Source organism: Triticum aestivum, chromosome 4D, assembly GCF_018294505.1.
Source record: "Triticum aestivum cultivar Chinese Spring chromosome 4D, IWGSC CS RefSeq v2.1, whole genome shotgun sequence".
Classification (NCBI taxonomy): domain Eukaryota; kingdom Viridiplantae; phylum Streptophyta; class Magnoliopsida; order Poales; family Poaceae; genus Triticum; species Triticum aestivum.
In genome coordinates, this window is record NC_057805.1 from 46,712,999 (window position 1) to 46,723,174 (window position 10,176).

At 46.0% G+C, this 10,176-nt stretch overlaps 1 long non-coding RNA gene across 2 annotated transcripts; it reads right to left on the reverse strand.

Moving 5' to 3' along the window:
- Positions 1-5,354: 5,354 nt before the first annotated feature.
- Positions 5,355-8,240, reverse strand: LOC123099556 (uncharacterized). 2 transcript variants are annotated; one of them, XR_006448180.1, is made up of 4 exons: positions 7,935-8,240; positions 7,230-7,434; positions 6,307-6,352; positions 5,356-6,214 (listed from the first exon to the last, which is right to left on the reverse strand). It is a non-coding gene; the product is annotated as an uncharacterized lncRNA (long non-coding RNA). The 2 variants fall into 2 exon arrangements; XR_006448181.1 differs by having other exon boundaries at positions 5,355-6,214; positions 6,307-7,434.
- Between the last annotated feature and the right edge of the window lie 1,936 nt (positions 8,241-10,176).

The following is a 10,176-nucleotide window of genomic DNA, read 5'->3' on the forward strand; positions in this document are numbered from 1 at the left end:
TGGACACCCCGTGCGCACGGGGCTGACTTGGCCCGTGCGCACGGGGTCCAACGGGCAGAAATCCCCTCCCGGCCAAGAACACTATATAAGCCCCCTTCTTCCTCCTCCATCCCCTAACCCTAATGTCTTGTTGAGCTCCTCCATTGCTACACCCCATTTTGCTCACTACTCTCAATCCCTCCACCCAATCTTGTTGAAACTTTGGGGATTGGGAGAGCAAGACCCGATCTACACTTTGACCAAACCAAATCACATTCCCCGCAACATTCATCCACCATGACTTGTTACTCTAGGAGCTTGGGCTCCTAGGCGGTTAGAGGTTCCTCCGGAAGCTTCCTTGCTTGTGGTGTGCTCCGGAGAAGTTTGTAAAGGTGTGGTGGTCGCCTTCAAGACCAACCCCGAGTGATTCGAGGCTCATCCGTTGGGGTGACTCGAAGGAGATTACGGTGAGCCTTCGGTGGCATTCCGCAAGCTTTGGCTCCGGCACTGCTCCAAACGGAGAGTAGCTCTTCCCCAAGGAAGAGTGAACTTCGGGATAAAATCCGCGTCCTCGTCTCACTTGTAGTTAATCCTTTCCCGCACTTTACTTAGCCTTGTATGCTTGTTGGCTTGCTAATTAGTTTGTTGACTAGCATACTTAGCTTAGAGCTTGCTTGTCATATAGGTTGTGTTCACCTAGTTGCATATCTAGTGAACCCTTTTTATCCGCTAAGCCTTAAAATTGACAAGAAAGAGTAAAATTTGTAGTCTCCTATTCACCCCCCCTCTAGTTGACCGTATCGATCCTTTCATCCATTCTCCGGAACAATGGAGCGAGCAACTGACTTATTGGAAATAATACATACTGATGTATGCGATCCGTTGAGTGTTGAGGCTCGCGGCAGGTATCGTTATTTTCTGACCTTCACAGATGATTTGAGCAGATATGGGTATATCTACTTGATGAAACATAAGTCTGAAACATTTGAAAAGTTCAAAGAATTTCAGAGTGAAGTGGAAAATCATCGTGACAAGAAAATAAGGTTTCTATGATCTGATCACGGAGACAAATATTTGAGTTACGAGTTTGGTCTTCAATTAAAACAATGTGGAATAGCTTCACAAATTCGTGCCACCTGGAACACCAGAGCTTAATGATGTGTCTGAACGTCATAACCGTACTTTATTGGATATAGTGCAATCTATGATGTCTCTTACCGATTTACCACTATCGTTCTGGGGTTATGCATTAGAGACAACTGCATTCACATTAAATAGGGCACCATCTAAATCCGTTGAGACGACGCATTATGAACTGTGGTTTGACAAGAAACCAAAGTTGTCGTTTCTTAAAGTTTGGGGTTGCGATGCTTATGTGAAAAAGTTTCATCCTGATAAGCTCAAACCCAAATCGGAGAAATGTGTCTTCATAGGATACCCAAAGGAGACAGTTGGGTACACCTTCTATCACAGATCCGAAGGCAAGACATTCGTTGCTAAGAATGGATCCTTTCTAGAGAAGGAGTTTCTCTCGAAAGAAGTGAGTGGGAAGAAAGTAGAACTTGATGAGGTAACTGTACCTGCTCCCTTATCGGAAAGTAGTTCATCGCAGAAACCAGTTTCTGTGACGCCTATACCAATTAGTGAGGAAGTTAATGATGATGATCATGAAACTTCAGATCAAGTTATTACTGAACCTCGTAGGTCAACCAGAGTAAGATCCGCACCAGAGTGGTATGGTAATCCTGTTCTGGAGGTTATGTTACTAGACCATGACGAACCTACGAACTATGAAGAAGCGATGGTGAGCCCAGATTCCGCAAAATGGCTTGAGGCCATGAAATATGAGATGAGATCCATGTATGAGAACAAAGTATGGACTTTGATTGACTTGCCCAATGATCGGCGAGCCATTGAGATTAAATGGATCTTCAAGAGGAAGACGGACGCTGATAGTAGTGTTACTATCTACAAAGCTAGACTTGTCGGAAAAAGGTTTTTGACAAAGTTCAAGGTGTTGACTACGATGAGATTTTCTCACTCGCAGCGATGCTTAAGTCTGTCCGAATCATGTTAGCAATTGCCGCATTTTATGAAATCTGGCAAATGGATAAACAAAACTGCATTCCTTAATGGATTTATTAAAGAAGAGTTGTATATGATGCAACCAGAAGGTTTTGTCAATCCTAAAGGTGCTAACAAAATATGCAAGCTCCAGCGATCCATCTATGGACTGGTGCAAGCATCTCGGAGTAGGAATATACGCTTTGATAAGTTGATCAAAGGATATTGTTTTATACAGACTTGCGGTGAAGCCTGTATTTACAAGAAAGTGAGTGGGAGCACTACAGCATTTCTGATAAGTATATGTGAATGACATATTGTTGATCGGAAATAATGTAGAATTATCCTGCAAAGCATAAAGGAGTGTTTGAAAGGAGTTTTTCAAAGAAAGACCTCGGTGAAGCTGCTTACATATTGAGCATCAAGATCTATAGAGATAGATCAAGACGCTTGATAAGTTTTTTCAATGAGTACATACCTTAACAAGATTTTGAAGTGGTTCAAAATGGAACAGTCAAAGAAAGAGTTTCTTGCCTGTGTTACAAGGTGTGAAATTGAGTAAGACTCAAAGCCTGACCACGGCAGAAGATAGAAAGAGAATGAAAGTCATTCCCTATGCCTCGGCCATAGGTTCTATAAAGTATGCCATGCTGTGTACCAGGTCTATTGTATACCCTACACTGATTTTGGCAAGGGAGTACAATAGTGATCTAGGAGAAGATCACTGGACAGCGGTCAAAATTATCCTTAATGGAATAAGGATATGTTTCTCGATTATGGAAGTGACAAAAGGTTCGTCGTAAAGGGTTACGTCGATGCAAGTTTTGACACAGATCTGGATGACTCTAAGTCTCGATCTAGATACATATTGAAAGTGGGAGCAATTAGCTAAGAGTAGCTCCGTGCAGAGCATTGTAGATATAGAAATTTGCAAAATACTTACGGATCTGAATGTGACAGACCCCTTGACTAAAATTATCTCACAAGCAAAACATGATCACACCTTAGTACTCTTTGGGTGTTAATCACATAGTGATGTGAACTAGATTACTGACTCTAGTAAACCCTTTGGGACTTGGTCACATGACGATGTGAACTATGGGTGTTAATCACATGATGATGTGAACTATTGATGTTAAATCACATGGCGATGTGAACTAGACTATTGACTCTAGTGCAAGTGGGAGACTGAAGGAAATATACCCTAGAGGCAATAATAAAGTATTATTTATTTCCTTATATCATGATAAATGTTTATTATTCATGCTAGAATTGTATTAACCGGAAACATAATACATGTGTGAATACATAGACAAACAGAGTGTCACTAGTATGCCTCTACTTGACGAGCTCGTTAATCAAAGATGGTTATGTTTCCTAGCCATAGACATGAGTTGTCATTTGATTAACGGGATCACCTCATTAGGAGAATGACGTGATTGACTTGACCCATTCCGTTAGCTTAGCACTCGATCGTTTAGTATGTTGCTATTGCTTTCTTCATGACTTATACATGTTCCTATGACTATGAGATTATGCAACTCCCGTTTACCGGAGGAACACTTTGTGTGCTACCAAACGTCACAACGTAACTGGGTGATTATAAAGGTGCTCTACAGGTGTCTCTAAAGGTACTTGTTGGGTTGGCGTATTTCGAGATTAGGATTTGTCACTCCGATTGTTGGAGAGGTATCTCTGGGCCCACTCAGTAATACACATCACTATAAGCCTTGCAAGCATTGTGACTAATGAGTTAGTTGCGGGATGATGTATTACGGAACGAGTAAAGAGACTTGCCGGTAACGAGATTGAACTAGGTATCGAGATACCGACGATCGAATCTCGGGCAAGTAACATACCGATGACAAAGGGAACAACGTATGTTGTTATGCGGTTTGACCAATAAAGATCTTCGTAGAATATGTGGGAGCCAATATGGGCATCCAGGTCCCGCTATTGGTTATTGACCGGAGACGTGTCTCGGTCATGTCTACATAGTTCTCGAACCCGTAGGGTCCGCACGCTTAACGTTACGATGACAGTTTTATTATGAGTTTATGAGTTTTGATGTACCGAAGGAGTTCAGAGTCCCGGATGAGATCGGGGACATGACGAGGAGTCTCGAAATGGTCGAGACGTAAAGATCGATATATTGGACGACTATATTCGGACATCGGAGAGGTTCCGAGTGATTCGGGTATTTTTCGGAGTACCGGAGAGTTACGGGAATTCGTATTGGGCCTTAATGGACCATACGGGAAAGGAGAGAAAGGCCCCAAAGGGTGGCCGCACCCCTCCCCATGGACTAGGGAGGGGGCCCCCCTTCCTTCTTTCTCCTTCTCCCTTCCCTTTTCCTACTCCAACAAGGAAAGGAGGAGTCCTACTCCCGGTGGGAGTAGGACTCCCCCCTTGGCGCGCCCTCCTCCTAGGCCGGCGGCCTCCCCCGTTGCTCCTTTATATACGGGGGAAGGGGGGCACCCCAGAGACACAATTGATCAACGATCTTTTAGCCGTGTGCGGTGCCCCCCTCCACCATATTACACCTCGATAATATCGTAGCAGTGCTTAGGCGAAGCCCTGCGTCGGTAGAACATCATCATCGTCACCACGCCGTCGTGCTGACGAAACTCTCCCTCAACACTCGGCTGAATCGGAGTTCGAGGGACGTCATCGAGCTGAACGTGTGCTGAACTCGGAGGTGCCGGGCGTTCGGTACTTGATCGGTCGGATCGTGAAGACGTACGACTACATCAACCACGTTGTGAAACGCTTCTGCTTTCGGTCTACGAGGGTACGTGGACAACACTCTCCCCTCTCGTTGCTATGCATCACCATGATCTTGCGTGTGCGTAGAATTTTTTTGAAATTACTACGTTCCCCAACACAGGGCGGCGCCATGGGGAGGAAGGGAACGAGAGGAGCAAGGCGGCACCATGGATTGGAAGGGGAGAAGCAGGGGCACCGCCACGGAGGGAATCGGTCTAGAAAAAAAGGCCGATAGGATAAGCGTGTGTCGCGTAGCGAGTGTCTCCCCGACCAAGTAGCACCTCCAGGTGGGACTCGCGACGACACCAGGAGATCGTGCGGCTAGGAGCTGGCCGCTCGCTCTTGCCAAATAGTGTGCGTGCACTTTTAAGATTTTAGGAACTAAGAAATACTGAATTTGCTGCCTATGCAAATATAAACATATAATTGTGCAGCTAAACTTGTATCCGAAGCCAACTTTTGCTGTAAATGTGTGCAACAAAGAAATCAGACTAGAAAAAGCACAATAATAGTATTAAAAATGAGCGTACAAATAGTCTTGTCTCACACGAATTGCAATAGGGGGAATATGTTCTATAGGATGTTCTATATACTAAAAGTGAAACAGAAAAGAAGATGAAATTCTATTTACTGTCATCAGAAAAAGGTGCAAAAGATAATCACATTCCAACGTGATCACCCGAGGTTTTGCAAACAAAATGTGCCAAAGGTGATTAGTTAACACTCCATACAAAATATTTGTTGTTCTTCAGAAAAACTGGATAAAAAAGGTTGACGATGCCAACTTGATATTATGTTAGTTGTGCAACTACAAAATGCAGAGGATGCCAACTAAAATAGTTACTATTGTGCAACTAGAAAGGCTGAGGATGTCAATTAGTTAGATGCTATTGTGTAACTAGAAAATGCTCAGGATGCCAACTAATTAAATACTCCTGTGCAACTAGAAAGGCTGAGGGTGCCAAGTCATTAGATACTCTTGGGAAACTCTCAAAAATTTGAAGATGGGACTAAAAAATAGTTACTCTTGTGCAACTAGAAAGGCCTATTTGTGCAAGTAGAAAGGCTGAGGATGCCAACTAGTTGAATACTCTTGTGCAACTATAAATCTTGAGGATGCCAATTGATTAGATACTCTTGGGAAAAGAAATATTCGGCACTTGCATGACCAATCAAAAAAAGTGCACATTCAGGTTCCAGGCTTCTAGAAGAAAATGCTGAGGGTGTCAACGCAGCTACAAAAGGACTGAGGATGTCAACTAGTCGGATGGTATTGTGCAACTAGAAATGCTGAGGATGCCAACTAATCACGTACTCTTGTGCAACTAGAAAAGTCTGAGAATGCCAGCTCATTCCGCTTAGCAGCCCGTTTTGAGTCCCGCCGAGAGGTCCTATTTGGAGAACCCTACAATGAACAAAAAAGTTTGAACTACTGAGATGGTAAAAGAAAGAGCATAAATAAATGGTCATAGGATAAAAGATAAAGAAAATATGAACCTCTGTTTCACTACCAGGCACATCTCCTTCACCAACCATTTTGTCTCTGCAAAACAGAAAAGAACAAACATATTAGTCAAAATTAACAAAATTGCACAGGGGGAGACAAAATGGGGGTGTGGTATGCTACATTTGCATATGAAGTTGGCAACTTAAATTAACAAGTTGCACATGGGCAGAAAAAATGGCTACTCTTAATGTGAAGTTGGCAACTCAAGATAACAAGTTGCACAAGAATTAAGAAAGTTGCACATAAATTCCTACCTGAGTGAGCGAAAAAATTGCCACCCGGTTGGCAAGCCAATCAAAACAACTTGGATAACGGGACATGCCTCGTTGCAAAAAAAAATTGGCTAGAAAATGCCTTTGTATCACCGTGTGATCCACATCGTTTGCATCCACGTTGTGCAACTAGAAAAATAGCAGCCTCAGAAAGACTACCCTGGTTGAATTAAAATAAATGTTGCACATGATTTGCTGCCTAGTTGTACAAAAAAACTGCCACCCCAAAACAAACAAAAATCCATCAAAAACAAAAAAGTTAGGTTGGCTATTTTTAACATGAAGTTGGTGAGTTCAATATAACAGGTTGCACAAGGGAAGCTGCCCCGGTTGCACAAATGGCTAAAAAGCATTCACACAAAATCTGTGAAAACTTCTACACAACTAACCCTAAGGCCCCTAACTATGTTGCCGTGTGTGTGCAACTTCGACAGCTGTACAAACATCGTCTACATAGAAAAAACATGGATGTGCAAACACCATCAAGGAAAAAAAGTATGTCTCTAACGCATCCAGAGTTGCACAAAAAGTTTAACATAAATTTTGCACGGAATGATATCAATTACAATCATGAGTTTGCAATGCATCATGAGATTAATGGAGAACAACTCGCCAATGCGTTTGGTCAGAAGAACACAAACTGTAACAATGACGCCGCCTTCTTGGCTGCCATCTGGACGCCGCAATTCATCTGGTCGTAGGACGGGGAGGCGAAATGGACGATCTCGCCGGCATCCATCATCCTCCTGAAATAGAGGATCTCGCGGCGTCCATCATCCTCCTGAAACAGAGGATCTCGCGGCGTCCATCATCCTCCCGAAACATTGGCTACTCCTGGGGAAAGTTCTGCATAAGAATACCACATCTGTAAAATGAATTGCCTACTCCCGGGAAAAAATGATGCATCTACGACACAAACAAGTGAGGGTGTCCTGTAATTCCAAACAAGTTCAATAAGGTTCTGACAGTGACATATAGTCTGCACACACACACACATTCGACAGTCAAAAAATGCAGTAGTACTAGTTAGTAGCAGGAATAAGATCACATGTTCAGTTGGTGATGCACGAGGCAAGATAGATAAGTCAGAAAACAATTGATCTTCTTCCAAACTTCAATGAGATGTAGCCTTGGGGTCTCAGAAGTTGTCATGTGATCGATGAGTTTTGTTTGCTGTTTAGGTCCACTCAACACTTGAACTAGCTTGCTGGTGACAATTGCAAGCCGGCCGGCCGGCTGGACGGTCGGCCACTCGGACGGCACCACAGACAGATCGATCCTATTTATAGATGCGAACTACTGAAGCTCGGCATAGAACGAGAGTTTGGTGAGAGAGGCGTGCTCACGGTTGCATCCATGACGGACGACTGGGTCGGTGCGATGGGCTTCTTCGTGGGGATGCTAGCACGGCTGATCTGCGAGATCCCCGGCGGCGGGGCCCGGAGGTTGGGGGCTGCTGCTCGTGGCGGCGCATGCTGGCTGGAAGACGCGAGGCGTGCTGGGGTGGCGACGGGGATCCGCGGCGGGAGGTCGGCGACGGCGAGCTGGCGCGGTCCGGAGGCGGCACGAGGGAGGAGGCGAGGTGCACGGGTGGCACACCGGCGGCGGCGGCGGCGGTTAGTGGATGAGGAAGGTCATGGGGTGCGGTAGTGGAAGACGACAAAAGTAGATAGAGATGAACCGAGCATTTTCTTTACGACGTGAGTTGGCTGTCGCGTAGCGCGTGCGGCCAGGACGTGATCGGACGGTCAGGAGCCGGCCGCTCGAGACGCCCAAATAGTGCGTAAGCACTTTTTAGATTTTAGGAAAAAAAACCACACGCTTGTAATTAACGGAGACGAGCCGCGGGACTTTCCGCCGTCCGCTCAGCCGATTTTGTCCGTTCCGAGAAGAGCATGCACCACCTGTACACCCCAATTGCCAGGGCCTCTTTGATTCGCAGGATTGTCAAAATGAAGGAATAGGAAAAATGCAGGAATAGAATGGCATGTCCCATGGTATCCTACAGGATTTGAAAGAATGTTTGATAGCGCAGGAAAAACAAAGGAATTCTACAAAGAGGTTTGAGTGGATGAAAATTTCCCTCCAAAATGTAGTACAAATGGATCCTATGGAAAAATTCCTATGGATGCCAATCCTATAAATCAAACGAGCATCCCAGGAAAAATTCGGTTTAAATCCTCCAAAAATCCTATGCAATTCATTTGAATCAAAGGAGCCCTAAAGCTCTAAAGATGCATGTGCTCTTTTTCCTCTTTTATTTATGGCCCTCATCTGCACAACACAAAGTCATCAGAAACAAAAGAATACTTGTACAGTTCCTGCTCCGCCCACCAGATTGGTCAAGGACAGGTACGATCTCGATCGATATAACTAGGCTTGGGTGACTCGATCCAGCACTCAAACCAGCACGCCAACACAGAAGGAAACTATCTACTGTTTCCATCGATCAAGCTCACGTATTTAGCACTACTCCATGCATGTTTTGATCGAGTGAGTTACTATCATTCGCTAACCATTCGATCAAGTGGTTAATCTTTGCTTCTAGTGCAACTTTTGCATGGTAAACCATATGCATGTCATCTTTGGAGTGCAGTAATTTGAACAAGTGTCCATACGTTTGAGTATGGAAAGATCGCTGCCGTGCAATGCAAGTGATCTGGAATGTTCGATCACGTCCGGGCCTGGCCATTGGCATCGCAACGGAATGTTCACTCCTTTTTATTTAATCCGACGGAATGGTGCAGCAGTGAGATATTTCTTCAGCATGAATCTAACCAATGATGAATGCCACAATAGTCCTGCCCATAGTCCTGCGAACGTAGCAGTGCTCGCCGCGTGCCCACTGTTGGGCGATCACACAGCAGCCGCCGAGTCCGAGACCCATTCCCAATAATGAATAAAATTATTCTAGAGTAAAACCGACAAACTCAAGAAAGCAGAACCCTCCTTTAAGAGCATTTCCAACAGCCGCGTCAAAAGACGCGCACGAGATAAACTGAGTTTTTAGCGCGCGGGCATCGGTGGCGGGAAACTAGCGCGCGGGAAAAGGCAGTAGCTCGCGCTATTTTTGGCGCACCGCCTGTGGCGCGCCTTTAAATTGCGGCGCTCGCCACGCGGCTACCCCACACTCTCTTTTCCTCTGTCACGCGCGCCTCCACCGCTTCCTCGTTGCTTCCTCGCCGCTCCAGCGCCCCGCCACCGATGCGCCACCATGCCGCCGCGCCGCCGAGGAGCGTCGGGCTACCGCGGCGTCCGCCAGCGCCCCAACAGCTGGTACTACTCCGAGGTCCGGTCTGGCGACGTCCGGCTCGCCCTCGGCACCTTCAAGACGGCGCACGAGGCCGTCCGCGCGTACGACGCGGCGCACGTGACGCCTAGGCAGGCCGTGCCTACAGATGAACTTCCAGGACGTCTACACGCTCCAGCAGGCGCTGGACGTCGCCCCTCCGCCTCGTCTTATCACGGCACAAGACCGTGCGGAGCACGCTGAGCGGCAGCGCCGCCTCCTCATCACCGAGGAGGACGAGCAGGCCATGACGGAGTGGCGCCGGCGCCACCCGAAGGACGTCGCCGACGAGCAAGCCT